The following is a 21,885-nucleotide window of genomic DNA, read 5'->3' as shown; positions in this document are numbered from 1 at the left end:
CTGCTTTATTCAGTTTACCAATTTAAATGTTAACGTCATCCAAAAATACCCTCAAAGAAATAGCCAAATTAAAGTTTGACCAAATATCTGGCCACCCTGTGGCCCAGTCTGGTTGACACATAAAATTAACCATCACAACCCTTTTTTCCTATAAACATAGCTTAGGTAAACAAAGCAAATAAATACTGAGAAAATGGAAGGGAATCAATGCTGAGTAGAAACAAATGCATTGTTGAGAGATGAAAGAGAAGCACTTTTAAATGAAAAAGTCATGACAGTGTTTCATGCCTAGGCATGGGGAATAGGGAAGACTAGACTATAGGCTCTAAGATAGTTAGGGCTTTGTCTATGTTTTTTATCACTATAATTTCAATGCCTAGTAATATACACATTAAATCATTTTTTGTTGACTCACTGAATAGATGAATAAAAGTTTAAAAGACTTAGGGAATCTAGAAGAATAGCACAAAACATTAACATTAGAGAAGTTGATGGGTTGAGATCAGAAATTCAGATAAAGCTAGGGACATGAAAGTTCAATCTGGTAAAAATTAAATGTACAGATAATGTGAGACAGCGTCTCTACTGAGGACTAATACATATGTGTGTGTATATACTGTGGACTCATAAATACTTAATTGAAAATAAATGAATTAATAATGACACTAGGACAGAAACTATTTGCTTTCCATCACTATGTTGTTATCATTATTATTGTTTGTTTTTCCCATTTAGATTACTTCATTTAATACTGATAGTCTTCCTGGAGTGCTACTCACTGCTTTTTATTTTACTATCAGGATACTCAGCTAAAATTCATTCCATCATGGAAAACTAGATTTATCCTCAAGCACCCAGTCTACCCAAATGGATCTGTCTGGTTGCCAGGTTATCATAACTTTCCACCCTGGGATATTTCAATGCCATCCAGACTCAAGGTTTCCATCCTGCATGTATTTTAAGCTACTGACTTCTAAGTTTTTCAAAAGATTGAAACATTCAGAGAATGCTTAGTAAGGATTCAAGCAAGAGTCTGATAAAACTTATTTAAATCCAAGAGTCTGATAAACCTTTTTCTCCACTCAGTGATGCAGACTAAAAATGTGCATTTCCTGGTTAAAAATAAGGATTATACCATTCATTCATTCATTCAAAAAATACTGAGAACCTATTATGTACCAGGTAGTCTTCCAGGCACTAGGGATACAGTGGTGAGTTACATATAAGATACATACTCCAGTGAAGCTTATATTCCTTTTTTTTTTCTTAGTGTTCAATGATTCATTATTTGCATATAACACTCAGGGCTCATTATTTTTTTTTTGAAAGATTTTATTTATTTATTTGAGACAGAGAGAATGAGAGAGAGAGCATATGAGAGGGGGGAGGGTCAGAGGCAGAAGCAGGCACCCTGCCGAGCAGGGAGCCCGATGCGGGACTCGATCCAGGGACTCCAGGATCATGACCTGAGTGGAAGGCAGTCGCTTAACCAACTGAGCCACCCAGGCGCCCTCAGGGCTCATTATAACACGTGCCCTACTTAATACCCATCATTGGGCTACCCCATCGCCTCAACCTCCTCCCCTCTGAAACTCTCAGATTGTTTCATGGAGTCCATAGTCTCTCATGGCTTGTCTCCCCCTATAATTTCCCGTGCTTCAGTTTTCACTTCCTTCCCTTAATGTCCTCTGGCTATTCCTTATATTCCACATATGAGTGAAACCATATGATAATTGTCTTTCTCTGCTTGACTTATTTCACTTAGCATAGTCCCCTCCAATTCCATCGATGTCGGTGCAAATGTTGGGTATTTATCCTTTCTGATGGCTGAGTAATATTCCATTGTATATATGAAACAAATCTTCTTTATCCATTCATCTGTTGAAGGGCATCTCAGCTCCTTCCATGGTTTGGCTATTGTGGACATTGCTGCTATGAACATTGGGGTGCATGTGGCCCTTCTTTTCACTACATCTGTATCTTTGGGGTAAATACTCAGTAGAGCAATTGCTGGGTCATAAGATAGCTCTATTTTTAACGTCTTGAGGAACCTCCATCCTGTTTTCCAAAGTGGCTATACCAACTTGCATTCCCACCAACAATATTAGGGTTCCCCTTTCTCCACATCCTCTACAACATTTGTTGTTTCCTGCCTTGTTAATTTTTGCCACTTTAACTGGTCTAAGGTGGTATCTCAATGTGCTTTTGATTGGAATTTCCCTGATGGCTAATGATGTTGAATATTTTATCATGTGTCTGTTAGCCATTTCTTTGTCTTCTTTGGAGAAGTGTCTGTTCATGTCTTCTGCCCATTTCTTGACTTATTTTTTGGGGGGGGGGGCGGTTCAGTTTGAGAAGTTCTTTATAGACCTTGGATACCAGCCCTTTGTAATGTCATTTGGAAATATCTTCTCCCATTCTGTAGGTTGCCTTTTAGTTTTTTTGACTGTTTCCTTTGCTGTGCAGAAGCTTTTTATCTTGATGAAGTCCCAAAAGTTCATTTTCGCTTTTATTTCCCTTGCCTTTGGAGACGTGTCTTGAAAGAAGTTACTGTGGCCAACATCAAAGAGGTTACTGCCTATGTTCTCCTGTAGGATTTTGATGAATTCCTGTCTCACATTGAGGTCTTTCATCCATTTTGAGTTTATCTTTGTGTATGGTGTAAGAGAATGATCGAGTTTCATTCTTTTGATTATACCTGTCCAATTTCCATGGAACCATTTATTGAAGAGACTGTATTTTTTCCTTGCATATTTTTCTCCTGCTTTGTTGAAGATTAGTTGACGATAGAGTTGAGGGTCCATTTCTGGAGACTCTATTCTATTTCATAGATCTTTGTGTCTGTTTTTGTGCCAATACCATGCTGTCTTGTTGATCACAACTTTGTAATATAGGATGAAATCAGGCAACATGTTGCCCCCAGCTTTGTTTTTCTTTTTCAACGTCCCTTGGCGATTCAGGGTCTTTTCTGATTCCATACAAATTTTAGGATTGTTTGTTCCAGCTCTTTGAAAAATGCCAATGGTATTTTAATAGCAATGGCATTGAAAGTATAGATTGCTCTGGTAGCATAGACATTTTAACAATGTTTATTCTTCTGATCCATGAGCATGGAATGTTTTTCCATCTTTTTGTGTCTTCTTCAATTTCTTTCATGAGCGTTCTGTAGTTCCTAGAGTATAGATCCTTTACCTCTTTGGTTAGGTTTATTCCGAGGTATCTTATGGTTTTTGGTGCTATTGTAAATGGAATAGATTCTCTAATTTCTTTTTCTACAGTTACATTTCTAGTGCACAGAAAAGCAACTGATTTCTGTGCATTGATTTTGTATCCTGCCACATTGCCGAATTGCTGGATGAGTTCTAGTAATTTGGGCATGGAGTCTTTTGGGTTTTCCACATAAAGTATCATGTCATCTGTGAAGAGAGAGTTTGACTTCTTCTTTGCCAGTTTGCATACATTTTATTTCTTTTTGTTGTCTGATTGCTGATGTTAGGACTTCTAGTACTATGTTGAACAACAGTGGCAAGAGTGGGCATCCCTGTCATGTTCCTGACCTTAAGGGAAAAGCTCTGAGCTTTTCCCCTTTGAGAATGACATTCACTGCAGGCTTTTCATAGATGGTTTTTATAAAATTGAGGAATGTTCCTTCTATCCCTACACTCTGAAGAGTTTTAATCAGAAATGGATGCTGTTTTTTGTCAAATGCTTTTTCTGCATCAATTGAGAGGATCATATGGTTCTTGTCTTTTCTTTTATTGATGTCCTCTATCACACTGATTGATTTGTGAATGTTGAACCACACTTGCATTCCAGGAATAAATCCCAACTGGACGTGATGGATAATCCTTTTAATGTACTGTTGGATTCTCTTGGCTAGGATCTTGTTGACAATTTGGGCATCCATGTTCATCAGGGATATTGGTCTGCAATTTTGCTTTTTGATGGGGTCATTGCCTGTTTTGGGATCAAGGTAATGCTGGCCTCACAGAATGAGTTTGGAAGTTTTCCTTCTGTTTCTATTTTTTGAAACAGCTTCAGTAGAATAGGTTTTATTTATTCTTTAAATATGTTTGGTAGAGGTTAAGCGACTGCCTTCAGCTCAGGTCATGATCCTGGAGTCCCAGGATCGAGTCCCGCATCGGGCTCCCTGCTCGGCAGGGAGTCTGCTTCTCTCTCTGAACCTCCCTCCTCTCATGCTCTCTATCTCTTTCTCTCTCTCAAATAAAAAAAAAAAAATGTTTGGTAGAATTCCCCTGGGAATTGATCAGGCCCTGGACTCTTGTTTTTTGGGAGGTTTTTGATCACTGCTTCAAAATCTCGTTACTGGTTATTGGCCTATTCAGGTTGTCAATTTCTTCCTGTTTTAGCCTTGGCAGCTTATAGGTTTCCAGGAAGGCATCCATTTCATTCAGATTGCTCAGTTTGTTGGCATATAGTTGTTGATAATAATTTCTAATAATTGTTTCTTGGTGTTTCAAGGAATTTCTAATAATTCCTTGGTGTTACTTGTGATCTGTTCCCTTCATTCATAATTTTATTAATTTAGGTCCTTTCTCTTTTCTTTTGGATAAGTCTGGCCAGAGGTTTATTGATCTTATTAATTCTTTCAAAGAACCAGCTTCTAGTTTCATTGGTCTGTTCTACTGTTTTTCTGGTTTCTATTTCATTGACCTCTGCTCTAATCTTATTATTTCTCTTCTCCTTCTTAGTTTTGGTTGTATTTGCTCTTCTTTCTCCAGTTCCTTTAGGTGTAAGGTTAGCTTGTGCATTCGTGATTTTTCTACTTTTTTGAGTGAGGCTTGGATGGTTATGTATTTCCCCCTTAGGACCGCCTTTCCAGTATCCCATAGGTTTTGGACCAATGTGTTTTCATTCTCATTGGTTTCTATGAATTGTTTACGTTCTTCTTTAATTTCCTGGTTGACCCAAACATTCTTTATCAGGATGGTCTTCAGCTCCCAAGTGTTTGAATTCCTTCCAAATTTTCTCTTGTGACTGAGTTCCAGTTTTAAAGCATTGTGGTCTGAAAATATGCAGGGAATAATTTCAATCTTTTGGTATTAGGTGAGACCTGATTTGTGACCCAGTATATGGTCTATTCTGGAGAAAGTCCATGTGCATTCAAGAAGAATGAGTATTCTGTTGTTTTAGGGTGGAATGTTCTGTATATATCTACGAAGTCTATCTGGTCCAATGTGTCATTCAAAGCTCTTGTTTCTTTGTTGATCTTCTTCTTAGATGATCTGTCCATTGCTGAGAGTGGAGTATTGAGGTCTCCTACTATTAAAGTATTATTATCAATATGACTATTTATTTTGGTTAACAGTTGGCTTATGTAGTTGGCTGCTCTCATGTTGGGGGCATAGATATTTATAATTGTTAGATCTTCTTGTTGGATAGACGCTGTAAAGAATGATATAGTGTCCCTCTCCATCTCTTACTACTGTCTTTAGCTTAAACTCTAATTTGTCTGATATGAGAATTGTTACCCCTGCTTTCTTTTGAGGTCCGTTGGCATGATAAGTGGTTCTCCATTCCCTCACTTTCAATCTGGAGGTATTTTTAGTTTCAAAATGAGTCTCTTTTAGACCACATATGGATGTGTCATGTCTTTTTATCCAATCTGCAACCCTGTACCATTTCATGGGAGCATTTAGGCCATTCATGTTTAGAGTGACTATTGAAAGATATAATTGTAGTTCCATCATATTGCCTGTGAAGTCCCTGTTTCTATAGATTTTTTCTGTAAATTTATGGTCTGTATTACTCTTGGGGTCTTTAGTCTTTTATAGAATCCCACTTAATATTTCTTGCAGGGCCGGCTTGGTGGTCACATATTCTTTCAGTTTCTACCAGTCTTGGAAGCTCCTTGTCTCTACATCCATTTTAAATGACAGCCTTGCTGGATAAAGTATTCTTGGCTGCATGTTCTTCCCATTTATTACCCTGAATATGTGTTGTCAGCCCTTTCTGTCTTACTAGGTCTCTGTGGACAGGTCTGATGTTATTCTGATGTTCCTCCCTCTGTACCTAAGAAATCTATTCTCCCAGCTGCTCTCAGGATAGCTTCCTTGGTTCTAAGATTTACAAAGTTTTACTATCATATGCCAGGGCATTGGCTGTTCTCATTGATCTTGGGAGGGGTCCTCTCTGCCTCTTGGACATTAATGCTTGTTTCCTTCCTCAGATTAGGGAAGTTCTCGGCTATGATTTGCTCAAATATACCTCGTAGTCCTCTTTCTCTCTCCACTCCTTCGGGGATCCCAGTAATTCTGACATTGGATCATTTCATGGCATCATTGATCTCTCTAAGTCTGTTCTCATGGGCTTTTAGCTGTTTATCCCAGGCGTCCTTGCCTTCCTTCCTTTCTATCATCTTATCTTCTAGCTCACTAATTTGTTCTTCTGCCTCATTTACCCCGGCTGTCTGGGTATCCAATTTAGACTGCCTCTTATTCATAGCATTTTTAAGTTCGTCCTGATTTGATATCATTTCTGCCCTTAGAGATTCTTTTTTTTCTTTTTAAATTTTTTATTGTTATGTTAATCACCATACATTACATCATTAGTTTTTGATGTAGTGTTCCATGATTCATTGTTTGTGCATAACACCCAGTGCTCCATGCAGAACGTGCCCTCTTTAATACCCATCACCAGGCTAACTGATCCTTCCACCCCCCTCCCCTCTAGAGATTCTATATTGTTGGTAATGTTTTTCTCAAGCCTAGCTACTGACTTCATAATTGCTACCCTGAAGTCTATCTCTGACATCTTGCTTATATCCATATCCTTTAGGTCTGTGGCAGAGGCCATAGTCACTGATTTTTTTCTTTTTTGGGAGTTCCTCCTCTTAGTCATTCTGTTGAGGGGTGGTTGAGGGAATGTACAGAGTCCAAAGTATTAACCATGACCCAAGCAAGATGCATCCGTTTTATGGGGACCCTAGGGTTGTCATCCTCTTGTTCTTCCCACCTGTCTTCTGGGAGAGGGGCCTGCTGCACTGTTACTCATGCAACCCTGCTTGGGCAGAGTTACCCTGCCTCCTCTTGGGTGGGGGGAGCTCAGTGGAAACCAGTTTTTTGAGCTTTTGTTCTTTGGCAGCTTTCTATGTCTCTTCAGAGAGTCAGAGCAGAAATGGCTGCACCCAAACCTCTGACTCAGAGCAGAGAAATCGTAGTCTGTTATTCACTGAGCCCTCAGCACACACAGTCTCCATTTCTGTCTGTACTGCTAAAAACTGCAGGCTCCCATGGTGGTGCATGCCCACAGCAACTCTCCCAGAGGTCAATCCCAGGTCCAGGGCATGTCTCTGCCCTTTGTGCTTCTAAGACTGCGAGCACACCTGCAGCTCCTGGATCCTGTCTGGGGTTTGCTCTAAAACACTTTCCCTTCCACTACCACTCTGCAAGTTTGTGCCCAGTCCCCAGCATGAGACAATTTGCGCTCTGGTGTTATATCACCTTCCCAGCACTAGCTTATGGCTGCTTCCTCCCTGTTTTGTTTATATTCCGATATCTGCCCATAGAATCAGCACTCTGCCCTTCATACCTTGCGACTGCCAGAGATTTTCTGCTTGTAGAGATCCAGATATATAGTCTCACATCTCAGGCTGATTTTGTGGGTGTTCAGAATGGCTTGGTAGATATCCATCTAAACTCAGGGGACCAGTTGAAATAGGGTCCCCTATTCCTCCACCACTTTACCTCCACCTTGAAGCTTATATTCCAATATTAATTAAATCTAAAAGCAACACCAAATTTATTGTCTATGTCAGAGGGCTGGATTATGTATATTCACCAAGTCTACTATAGAGAGTACACTGACCTAGCAGAGCTACTGAAAACAGTTAACAATACTTAATAGCTTTATACCCATTTCAGTATTCTAAATGCCTTTCCCATTTTTTCCCATAAATTATGGTGTATAATTTATCCTTCCTAATCCATATTTGACCACAACCATCAGCAGATAAACTATGCACTTCACACATCAATGCATAAATTTCTAATTGGAATATAAATTGATTCCACACTGTCTTTTTTGAATGCTCTTGACCCCACCTACTCCAGAAAGGCCATATTTCTGTGTTGAGTAACATAAGGAAGAAGGAAAAAATAGAGATGGATTAAAAGAGACAAAATCCAAAGAAAATAAGTGGTTTAAATAAAATATGTGATGATGGTGTGGGGTGCTATAAAGTTTTTATTGCCACTTTCCTGGGAAGACCAGCATAACTTACACCTAGTGCTGCCACTTATAAGTAATGTGGTCACAGCAAACTCACTGCAATAAAAACTTCAAACATCTCCACCACCACATATTATACACATACACCAATAATTTAGTAACTTTTCCAGCTGCCTTCCTCTTGGATAGCTTTTATTTCTTGATGCCCCTTCCTAATGGAACAAATTCATTTTTAGCACAGGTGTGTGGCTGATTAAACATAGAGCTCTGATCATTTTTTAAATATGGCTGCTACATCTGACACTGAATATCTACCACAATAAATACTTGGGATGAATCTTCCCCATTTTAGGCACTACTAAATAAGTCAATGGTTTCTCTCACCTTGGTGAATAAAGATAAGGTTCACCTTAATTGAGTCATTTGGACCTATTGCCTCAACACTGCCAAGTCTAGGAATCATGAACGATCAGAGTGATGAGGAGTCTTAGATCCTAACCAGTGATTTTTAAACTATGTTCCAATGAGCCTAAGGGCCGATACATAGTTGGGACAGGTTTGATGAAATGGGGAGAGCTTCAAGGAGAACAACTCTATTTTAATCTCTTATATATGTGGGAGTTCTATATAAGACTTTATTTGGAGAGAAATTTATGCTGAGAAAATGTACACACGAATACACACACGTATAAACAAGCCACCTTTAAAGTTACTAATCTGGACAAATATTCCCACTCCCAATTTTAGAGTGAGAGAAACAGATCCTTAGAAAGGTTAAATGATAAACTTACAGTCACATGGACATCTGGAGGTGCAATTAGGACCAGTGCAGTTAGGTCCCCTAAATCCCAGTCTGTTGTTCATTCTATGGTATACCAATAAATTATATAATTGTAATCAATATTGTTTATGATATAAGTTGGAGTTGGGCCAAGCACTATATGTGAGATAAACTATATTAGACATAATATAGTTTTAGACATAATATAGCTTGCTAGTGTGATCATAGTTTAGTCATCTTTTTCATGAGTGGAGGGTACATGCTAACAAAGAAATCTTCCAACTTACAACAGATCTTTCAAGAAAACGTGTTATCCCTGAGAGTAGAAAGAATGAGTATAAAGAATGACCCTATTTAAATAATTTATTACCCAATCCATTCAATTCACTAACTATGCCCTAGCTTGAAAAGAAGTCTCTTTATAGAACCCTAAATCCCACATGTGCCACTTGTCAAGAGAAGAACATATCCTTTGCACATTTATCTTTCTCTTTTGTTTGTTGAATCCCAAATGAACTCAGATTATAGAGCCTGCTTCATCTCACATATACTTAGAAGATCATTGTATGTGGTGAGGAAGGAGAAAACAGTTCTATACCTCATGGTTCTATACCTGAAACCATTTCACTGCCAAAAGACAGAGTTGACTTTGAATGGAAATTTTACTCTTAATGCATTTTCATAAAAATATAAACTTCAATTGACATTAACATTATACAATCTCATTGTGGAAAAACTCCAACTTCTTTTTACATATAAAGTCAGATATAATATATGAAATAACTTTGATAAGGGAATTTAGAAATTGAACATGGACTCTATTTAATGACGGTCACATTTTAGTTGGTTTCACAAATAACACCTAGTTGTTTATATGAATATGGTCAACAAATACCAGAAGGCAGATCCCAGTCTGGGCCTTCTAAAGGAATTTCCAGATTATTTGCTTATGAGAATTATTTTCAACTTATCTCACCTTCTACCCTAGCTCAAAAAGCTGTATTCATTGTTGCTCTGCCTGGCCTTGGCACTGATTGCCCTTCTCTCTCTTGTGGTGTTGTCCAAGTGTACAAACATCTGCCCCAACACCAAAAGGAGCATTCATCCTCTCTCCTTTTTTTCATCAACTCTATTAAAACTTCTATCCATAGGATGAACTGAGCCCTAGGCTATTCACTTCATGAATCATTCCCAACCCCTATTTATTCAGTAACTGCAAAGGGTAACCTGGATTTAGATGAACTATCTGGATCAGCTCTCCACACTGATCAAAATCACAGCTAACTAGCAGATGTCTACACATCCTTTAGACTGCACAAATAGAGTACAAAAGGTATACCATAAGAAGCTGATTATAGGTCTTCCCTGTATGTAAAGCTACTTGTTCAATCTCCATAATATCTAGTTGCTCTTTTAGTTTATACAACAGGGAATGAACATATGGTGCACATTATAAATATAAAGGATTAAAGAAGGTTTTGAAAACCTTGTGGACAATAGAACTGTGGATTATTAAAGGAGGTTAAGATGGATGGGGGATACCCAGCTGCCTTAAAGCTGATCACTAAAGGTAAAGGAGAATGACCATTCTACTCTACTTTAAAGCTGTCCCAGCATATTTCCATCTGAAGTATATCCTGAATTTGAAAGGAAGGAGGGCTGCTGGGCAGACTCATTTTGTTTGTTTTGTGTAGATAGAACCCTAGGAGGATTTCTACCTTAATATTATGCTTAAAACCATATCAACTGAAGTATTTTTTTCTTTAACATCTAAGACAGGGGGAAAAGGGTTAGAAATATTAACAAATACAGTCACTATGCTAAAGAATATTACAAAATTAATCAAATGGACCAAAATTTCATCCTTACCAGTGTTCTGATGGGAATATGAAATTCACCTAACTAACTGAAAAATGTTGGCTTGTATTAAGTGGCTGAGTGTGGGGAAGCCTTGGCTCTGAAAACCTCTGCTTCAATCTGCAAGTTGGAAAGAGTGTGCATGCAAGACACTTCATCACCCATACAATAGGCTGTAAATTATTTGCATGACATCTTCTTTGCATTAGATGCCATGGGCCTGTAACAGGTTAGTGTAATATATAGACCATTTAAGTGGCAATAGTCATAAGTTACAGATGGAAAGCTCTATTCTGACCAACCATTGTGCTCCCTCTTTGCCCAATTTTCAATATGAAAAATCACCACCAAATATCAAAAATGGCTTCTTGGACTATCAGCCCTGATCTACGGGATTTGTCATGTTGTAGCTCACCTGTTTCAAGAGCACTTCATTTGTTCCATGTTACCAAGACTGAGATTTCACTGAATAATTGATGAGAGGAGAAAACTATGAATTACCTTGTACCCAGTCATTATGGCTGTGATACTACCTTTATCAAAACTAACTACAGTATTAATTAATAAACACACAACGTAAATGATATAAGAGGCAATTTATGAAAAGGTCTGTCCACATGACAACTGATGTTTAAGAATCAAGAACTGACCTTCAGTTCTGATCACTGCAGCAGCAGCATTTAGTTATACAAATGTAGGGAAAAGAATGGTCTTCAAAGTAGTGTGTGTGTGTGTGTGTGTGTGTGAGAGAGAGAGAGAGAGAGAGACTATCATCAGGGTACTTTAAATGTTTCTGAACTTAGGGAAGAACAGATGAAAAATTTAGAAAAACAATTTACAAAAACTAAAATAGCATTCATTGTGTACTTATTATCCAAGCCCTGGGTATGGAGTCACTCCTTTAATAGTCCTATCAGTCTTATAAAGTAAATACTGTTATAATCATGAAATCTCCCCCAATCTACATTGGTAATTCCCAAACCAGAAATTAAACTTTCTATATATAGATTAACTCCAGTTGTGCAATTGAACATTTCAGCTTCTGTTACTTGAAGTATGGGTGACAAAAAGATGTGGCTTGCTGGGAGGTACTAGCACTATATGTTCCATTAAATAAGTGGGAGACCCATCTAAGCAGGCAATAAAGGGGTTATGTTCAGAGAGGTTGGCTAAGGTGGGGAGCAGCAGGCAAGCCATAAATGGCTAAGTAATCAGACAAGATTCAGAGTCCATAAGGTTAAAGGATGCAAAAAATTCAGCATTAATGAGCAGATTTGAACTTTAACCCTAGACAGAGATAATTTGTTCTCTGCCCTATTTTATACTTCCTAGTGGATATTAAGAGCCTTGAGCCTGTAACTGGTAATCATTTCCAGAAAGAAGCCAAATCAATTTAGTTGAACTCTGCCCCCCCAAAAAAGTAAGGCAGATGTGCTAAAATTATCTCACAGCTTCAAGTAAATGTACCTTTTACCACCACCTCTCCCCCATCCTCACTCCTGCCTTGCTTGGAACACTGTTAATTCAGCAGTAGCTTCTTCCCTCTCTCTTAATTCTTTAATTTAATCCTAAGGCATTCAGGGAAAATAGAAAATATATTTTCTGAATTCAAGGACTTAAAAATCTAGATGAAGAGAAAAATTATGGTCAAATAAAACCAGTAAAAGAGTACTAAGAAACATATACAATGTCATGTAAAATAAATGTACATGAGCACTAATGTGCAAAATTGTTACCAAGACTGAGATTTCACTGAATAATTGATGAGAGGAGAAAACTATGAATTACCTTGTACCCAGTCATTATGGCTGTGATACTACCTTTATCAAAACTAACTACAGTATTAGTTAATAAACACACAACCTAAATGATATAAGAGGCAATTTATGAAAAGGTCTGTCCACATGACCACTGATGTTTAAGAATCAAGAACTGACCTTCAGTTCTGATCACTGCAGCAGCAGCATTTAGTTATACAATGGAATATTACTCAGCCGTCAGAAAGGATGAATACCCAACTTTTACATCAACATGGATGGGACTGGAGGAGATTATGCTAAGTGAAATAAGTCAAGCAGAGAAAGTCAATTATCATATGGTTTCACTTATTTGTGGAACATAAGGAATAGCACGGAGGACATTAGGAGAAGGAAGGGAAAAATGGGGGGGGGATTGGAGGGAGAGATGAACCATGAGAGATTATGGATTCTGAGAGACAAACAGGGTTTTAGAGGGGAGGGGGAGGGGGGATTGGTTAGCCCGGTGATGGGTATTAAGGAGGGCACGTACTGCATGGAGCACTGGGTGTTATACGAAAACAATGGATCGTGGATCACCACATCAAAAACTAATGATGTATTGTATGGTGACTAACATACATAAAAAAATTTAAAAAAAAACCAATCCTTTCAACCATGAGTTCTTGAGTCAACACATTTTTGCAATAATCAGTGAGGCTCACAAAAATATATTTTGGGCAGAGAAAAAGAAGGTGGTTGAGATGAGAATAAAGTATCTAGAGGCGACCAATGGAATAAAACATTTGCAAATCATATATCTGATAAGGGATTAATATCCAAAATACATTAAAGAACTCATACCCAATAGCAAAAAACAAATAATCTAATTAAAAATGGGCAAGAGACATGAATAGACATTTTTCCAAAGAAGTTATACAAATGGCCAACAGGTATATGAAAAGGTGCTCAACAACACTGATCAATAGAGAATGCAAATCAAGCCCCAATGAGATATCACCTCATGCCATTTAGAGTAGCTACAATCCAAAAAGAGAAGAGATAACAAATCCTGGCAAGGATGTGAAGAAAAGGGAACCCTTGTGTACTATTGGTAGAAATGTAAATTGGTGCAGCCACTATGGAAAATAGTATGACAGTTCCTCAAAAAATTAAAAATAGAACTACCATATGATCCAGTAATTTCACTTCTGGGTATATATCTGAAGGAAAGAAAATCACTGTCAAAGAGGTATTTGCAGCCCCATGTTCATTGCAGTATTACTCACAATAGCTGAGACAGGGAATAATCTAACAGCTTATGGATAAAGATGAATGGATAAATAAAACAATGGAATACAATTTAGCTATAAAAAAGGAAATCCTGCCATTTACAAAAACATGGATAGGCCTTGAGGGCATTATGCCAAATAAAATAAATCAGACAGATAAAAACAAATACTGTATGATCTCACTTATATGTAGAATCTTAAAAAAGAAAACTCATAGAGAAAGAGATTAGATTTGTGGTTTTCAGAGGCAGAGGGTGGAGGGTAGGGGAATTGAGTAAAGGTGGTCAAAAGGTACAAACATCTGGTTCTAAGATAAATAAGCACTGGGGATATAATGTACAACCTGATGGTTATGGCTAATAATGCTCTATGATATATTTGAAAGTTGTTAAAAGAGTACATCCTAAAAGTTCTCATCACAAGGAAAAAAATTTCATAATTATTTGAGGTAACAGATGTTAAATAAATGTGAGGTGGTTATTTTACAACATATATGTGTATCAAGACATCATGCTGTATATCTTAAACTTATACAGTGCTGTATGTCAATTATATCTCAATAAAACTGGGTAAAAAATAATTATCCTCCAGAAAGGTTATAAAAAAGATTGTGAGAATACACACTTACTCAGAAATATCCTCTACACTTAGCAGTACACATGGTCATTATTATCTTTGCCCTATGGTATACTTGGTAGACTCCCATCTATCATCATGAAGTCATGACAGCCTAATCAATTCAAGCTAGGTTCATTTTCACTCTTGGTTGCCTAGAGGTTGAGGTCTCCTACCCAGATGATCCATATTGGATTGTCACTATCATCTTTTTCAGTGACAGAGATGAGCTTACCCTTGTGTTGTTTGGCCTGCAATTACTGAAGCACTTTAACAGGAGAGTCATGTCACAGAATTACATCAGGAAAAAAAAAATACATTAGGCTGTTAAATGAATATAATCATTTTCATATTGACTTCAGCAACCATAGATTTTGCAAAGTTGAATTGTATCCTATTTTTCCGACTTGAAATCCAAAATAGTTACATGGTTCTATCAGATTAACTGACCTCATTCATTTTTGTTTTTAGGCATTGTTTGTTTGTTTGTTGTTTTCCCCCATAGAGGCCATTAGACTTAGCTGCTTCAGAATACCATGATCAACATACTTGTCTAATTTTTTGTCTCACACAAAATTTTGCATTCAGTTATTATTTGTCAGACACTGAATTAAATAGATTTAATTTATATATTGTACATGTTTTTGTATATATTACATACATGCATACATACATATATAAGGTTTTCACAACTATAATTATAAGTTTCTCATAATCTTCCTGAGCACCAAAACAGTAATTTCTAAACCAGTATTAAAGTACTCTAATATGCTAACTGAACAAGGTGATTTTAGAAAAGAGATATACAAATACATTTTATGAAGTGTCTCTATTATAGAAGTACAAAATAAAATTATATATACTATTTAAAAGAGAAAATTATCTTCCTAGATTTTTTTATCTTTTGGCGCGTGTGTGTGTGTATGTGTGCTTGTGTGTGTGTGTGTGTGAGTGAAATGAAGTTTTCAAAGAGATCCACCATCTAATCTGTATATCCAAGGCTAGTTTTCAGCCAATCAATCAATTTTGACCTTCCATTCAGGCATAAACTTTTCCACTCCTTTCATCTCATCAGAAAAATATCAAGAGAAAAAGAAGTGTTCAGGAAAAAGTAGACAATGTATCTGCAAAGAACTATCTATTTATAGGTGTGCAAGAAGTGTCAATGTAAAAAAATGCTACTGTTCAAGCCCATCAATTCAAAACAAGCTTTTCAAAAACTTGCTAACATGACTCAAATGACCCACATGATTGGATACCTGCAGAAAGAAAGAAAACCTGACATACATTAGTGCTGCATCCTGCTAGAATTGGATATGAGCTCGGTCTTTTCCTAATGGGTGGAATTAAACTACTACTTCCTTAAAAAAAATGCTTCTTTGCTCACAGGTTTATCACCCCTGCCAGAGGGCTTAGGAAGAAGGAAGAAGGCAATTCACAATTTTGTAGGGAAATTTATGAAAAATTCCGGTTGCTTAGGCAGTAGGTAGATTTTATGTGACCCAATTCATCTTTATTAAAAGTATACTTCTGAATCCCCAGATTGTTCTGTTTTCCTTAGGATCTTTAATTTGGCAAAAACCAAAGTATGAACTCTTGTTTTGGCCAGTGTTGCCTTGACAAGTTGTTTCACTTAATAAATTAAGGCTGTGGAAAGTTACATTATGTTTTGGAGTTTGTAAAGGACTAACTGCTGTACATCCCACAATAACAATTCAATTTGTCACTGGGTAGGTAACAGGTGGGAAACTAGAGTACCTACGTGACTACCCAGTCTTCTCTGGAGACAGGACAATTCAGGTCAGAAAAAAAATTGACTAGGAAAAACTCATCATTCTTCTCTGAGATTTCACACAAGAAAATAAGGCTGTGTACACAAGTAAGTGTGGATAAAAACATATAAACATAAGAATAATGAACCACTGCTAGGAAGTTGAAGTTGCCCAGGGACATCTTGCTAGACCTACTTGATAATTTCCTATTAATAAATATATATATCTTGTATCTATCTGCATTTGAAGGTGTTTGGGATGCTGCATCCAACAGTAAAACTTGATACAATCCTCGGCTACTTATATTTTCTCATGTACTGCATTGCCTACTAAGGAGACAACCTAGAAAACTATTTTTCAGACAAAATTCAACCAGATTTAATTCAGTAAATCTTACCTCACCATATCTTGTGTTTCTACTTTTATGTAGGTACTAAGAGGTAGAAGTCATGGCTTCTGGCCTAGATTATTTTAGAGATTAATTGAAATATCACTAGAACATAAGCTCCTTGAGGGCAAGGACCAGGTCTTACTGATATCTTTATCCTTGGTGCCAAAATAGGAGATTGACACAAAGTAGGCTCTTAATAGATGAATGTTGAACAAATAAATGGAGAAAGAAGATGTAGGCATGGGGCGCCTGGGTGGCTCAGTCGGTTGGGCATCTGCCTTCAGCTCGGGTCGTGATCCTGGAGTCCCTGGATCGAGTCCCGCATCGGGCTCTCTGCTCGGCGGGGAGTCTGCTTCGTCCTCTGACCCTATCCCCTCTCATGTGTTCTCTCTCTCTCTCATTCTCTCTCTCTCAAATAAATAAATAAAATCTTTAAAAAAAAAAAAAAGAAGATGTAGGCATGACCTAATATGAACAACAATAGATTGCTGATAATTAGGTACTAGAATGCAAAGAATAAGACAAAGAGCAAGAAAAATGAACCTATGTATTAAGGTTAAAAATGGTTGTGTCAAAAGATGGCTCTAAGTTTAGGCATTGGTACATATCTAGAAAATCAGAATTGCTAATTTCATCTGGAATCACCATTGAGCTCAGAAAATAGCCTCAGGCTATGCTTTTCACTTTCTCACTAAAGCAGTATGAACTGTTCAAATGTGCCCTTCAAAAAATCATTTCTTTTCTTTCCTCTCTGTTCCAACATAGAATCAAGAAGGGACAAAGAGGCACAAAAAGAGAGATCACTGACCCTGACTGTTTGGACAGCATGCCTGAAGTGTATTTTGTTCCCTCCAACCCCAGAAAACTATGTTTCCATTGCACTTTAGAAAAAGACTAGAACTTTGGGAGTTGGGTATTTTGTTTTCCCCTGACCACTACCCAGCACCTATCTAAAAAAAAAAAACAAAACTGTCGGGATGCCTGGGTGGCTCAGTCAGTTAAGCACATCTGCCTTCAGTTCAGGTAGTGGTCCCCGGGTCCTGGAATCAAGTCCTGCCTCCCGCTCCTTGCTCAGCAGGGAGCCTGCTTCTCCCTCTGCCTGTGTTTCGCCTGCTTGTGCTCTCTCTCTCTGACAAATAAATAAAATATTTAAAAAAATAAAACAAGGGGCACCTGGGTGGCTCAGTTGGTTAAACAACTGCCTTCAGCTCAGGTCATGATCCTGGAGTCCCGGGATCAAGTCCCGCATTGGGCTCCCTGCTCAGCGGGGAGTCTGCTTCTCCCTCTGACCCTCCTCCCTCTCATGCTCTCTGTCTCTCATTCTCTCTCTCAAATAAATAAATAAAATCTTTAAAAAAATAAATAAATAAAATAAAATAAAAATTCTCAACCTCAAAGCAAGATATAAGCTTAGCAAGCACTTAGTGCCTGATCTCTCATGACAAGCTTCCAAAAGTCATTGGCTTGACCAACATGTTTGTCTTACCCAAATCAGTGGGTATCTATTGGAATCATTCATTTTAAATTTAAAAGATCCCATAAGAAACTGAACAAATTTGTACAAAGTCAGGTATAAGAGAAAAACATCCCTGGATACCCCTTTCCCCCCTACTTTGGACTCAGCAGCTCCCTTAAGGTTTCTATCCAGACCAAAGATGGTGCTCTTCTGTTTCCAGGCAGGCTTGAAAAAATCTGCCACTAGCCTCCAAGGAGGAGAAATGGACAAGAGCTTGGCTGCCACCATAAACAAATAGGGTTAATTGTTCCCCATCATCATTGTTATCACACAAAGCACTGGTTTACTGCTTTTTCCTCCACAGCAATAAAAAGATGAGTAAAAAGCCAAGATCATGGGTTTGGCCTTTTATGGGCCAAATAGCTTTTTAAAAAGCCTTAGCTGTAAACTAAGCTCTTCCTAGACCCTGACCATATGTCTCTTATTCATGTGATGCTAAGTTCAAAAAGTCCTAGGCACAGAGTGGCCCATTGTCATGACAGAAAGAGTACATCTCAATAAATGAAGAATGGCACACTTTTACCTTCTTTTCAAAGGAAAGAAAATAAACACTAGCATTCACTGAGCACATGCTATATACCAAGCCCTATCCTAGATACTTTTTGCTCTTATCTTAATTCCTCCTCCAAAACTTACATGTTACATATTTTATTATCTCTATTCTTACAAGAAAATTGAGGGTTGAGAGGTTACAAAAAGTTATAAGCAAGTAAGTTCCATTTAAAAACCAGAGAGGGAGACAAACCATAAGAGACTCTTAATCTTGGGAAACAAACTGAGGATTGCTGGAGTGGAGGGGGTTGGGAGGGATGGGGTGGCTGGGTGATGAATACTGGGGAGGGTATGTACTATGGTGAGCACTGTGAATTGTGTAAGACTGATGAATCACAGTCCTGTACCCCTGAAACAAATAATACATTATCTGTTAATAAAAAATTTTAAAAAAATAAAAAGATATTGAAGCCATTTATAATTGCATCAAAAAGAATAAAATACCTAGGAAAAATTTTAACCAAGTAGGTGAAAGACCTATACACTGAAAACTGTAAGTCACTGGTGAAAGAAATTGAAGACACAAAGAAATGGAAAGATATTCCATGTTCGTGGATTAAAAAAATTAAAATGTCCATACTGATTCACTGCAATTCCTATCAAAATACCAATGGCATTTTTTTCACAGAAATATAACAATCCTAAAATTTGTATGAAACTATGGAAGACCCTAAATAGCCAAAGCAAACCTGAGAAAGAACAAAGCTGGAGGCATCACATACCCTGATTTCAAACTATATTACAAAGATATATTAATCAAAACAGTATGGTATTGGCATAAAAACAGATACATAGATCAATGGAACAGAACAGATAACCCAGACATAAACCTATGCATATATGGTTAATTAATTTATGACAAGAAGGCAAGAATATCCAGTTGGGAAAGGATGGTCTCTTTAATAAATGGTGTTGGGAAAATTGAATAGCCACATGCAAAAGAATGAAACCACATCACTATCTTCCACCATACATGAACATTAACTCAAAATAAATGGAAGACTTGAATGTAACATCTGAAACCATAAAACTCCTAGCAGAAAACAGGCAGTAAGCCATTTGACATTGGTCTTGGCAATGAATTTCTGGATCTGACTCCAAAAGCAAAGACAACAAAAGCAAAAATAAACAAGTGGGACTAATCAAACTAAAAAGCTTTTGCACACCAAAGGAAACCATCAACAAAATGAAAAGATGACCTACTAAATGGGAGAAAATATATCCAATAAGGGGTTAATATCCAAAATATATAAAAAACTTATAAAACTCAATAGCAAAAACAAAACAAAACACACACACACACACACACACATACACACAACCCAGCAACTACACACACAAACACACAAAAAAACAAGGAACTCAATTAAAAAATGAGCACAGGATCTGAGTAGACATTTTTTTTCCAATGAAGATATATAGATGGCCAACAGACACATGAAAAGATGCTCAGCAGCACTAATCATAAGGGAAATGCAAATCAAAACCACAATGAGATATTCCCTCACACCTGTTAAAATGGCTATTGTCAAAAAGACAAATAACAAGTCTTGGCAAAAACATACAGAAAAGGGGACCCTCATGCACTGTTGGTGGGAATATAAATTACTACAGCTACTATGGAAAACAACATGGAGACTATTCAAAAAATTAAAAACAGAACTATCATACGATCTAGCACTTCCACTTCTGTGTACTTATCTGAAAAAATGAAAGCACTGATTCAAAAAGATATCTGCACCCCTACTTTCATTACAACATTATTTACAATAACCAAGATATGGGAACAGTTTACATGACCATTGATGAATGAATGGTAAAGAAGATATGATACACACACAAACAAACCACAATGGAATACTACTCAGCCATAAAAAGAGTGAAATCTTGCCATTTGCAACAACTTGGGTAGACTTTGAGGGAATTATACAACAAAAGAAAACAAACATTGCTGCTATGAACATTGGATAAAGAAGATGTGGTACATATATACAATGGAATATTATTCAGCCATCAGAAAGGATGAATACCCACCATTTGCATCGACATGGATGGAACTGGAGGGGATTATGCTAAGTGAAGTAAGTCAAACAGAGAAAGATAATTATCATATGGTTTCACTCTTATGTGGAACATAAGCAATAGCACAGAGGACCATGGGGGAAGGGAGGGAAATTTGAAGGGGGAGAAATCAGAGAGGGAGATGAACCATGAGTGAAGGTGGACCCTGGGAAACAAACTGAGGGTTTCAGAGGGGAGGGAGTGGGGGGATGGGGTAACAGGGTGATGGGTATTAAGGAGAGCACGTATGGTGATGAGCACTGGGTGTTATACGCAACTAATGAATTACTGAACACCACATCAAAAACTAATGATGTATTATACAGTGGATAACTAACATAATAATAATAAAAAAGAAAACAAACAAAACAAACATCATAGATCCAGAGAGCAGAATGGCAGTTGCCAGAGAGGAAGGGGGTTGGGGAATGGGAAAAATGGGTGAAGGAGGTCAGGAGGTACAAACTTCCAGTTATAAAATAAGTAAATCACAGGGATATAATGTACAGCATGGTGACTACAGTCAAAAAATATTGTAGAACACACTTGAAAGTTGCCAAGAGAGGGGGGCAGAGCAAGATGGCGGAGGAGTAGGAGACCTGGATTTTGTCTCCTCTCAGGAATTCAGCTGGATAGGGATCAAACCATTCTGAACACCTACAAACTCAACAGGAGATCGAAGAAAACAAGAGCAACAACTCTCTCATCAGAAAAGCGACCACTTTCTAGAAGGTAGAACGTGCAGAGAAGTGAATCCGAGGCGATATTCGGGAGGATAGACGGCGGGGGAGGGGCCTCCGTCGGCCGCTTCTGGCAAGTGATAGAGGCGCGGAGCACAAAATTGGAACTTTTAAAAGTCTGCTCCGCCGAGGGATGTCACTCTGGTGGCTAAAGTGGGGGGTGGAACCCTCCGGGACAGTGTGGTCTCAGGACCCTCGGGGTCACAGAAAGACCGGGGGTGCCTGAGTGTAGCAGAGCTCCCAGGTAACGGAGCAGGGAAGCCGGCTGCAGAGGCAGAGCCCAGGCGCGGGCTCTCAGCTCGGGGTTGCCATAAACCGTGATCCGCGGCACAGTCGGGCCACTGCTCCTCCAGCAGGGACCCAACAAGCGGCAGATCTGGGG

This window comes from Leptonychotes weddellii, chromosome X (assembly GCF_054177405.1).
Source record: "Leptonychotes weddellii isolate Sample4059 chromosome X, ASM5417740v2, whole genome shotgun sequence".
Taxonomy (NCBI): Eukaryota; Metazoa; Chordata; class Mammalia; order Carnivora; family Phocidae; genus Leptonychotes; species Leptonychotes weddellii.
This window is presented reverse-complemented; position numbering follows the sequence as displayed.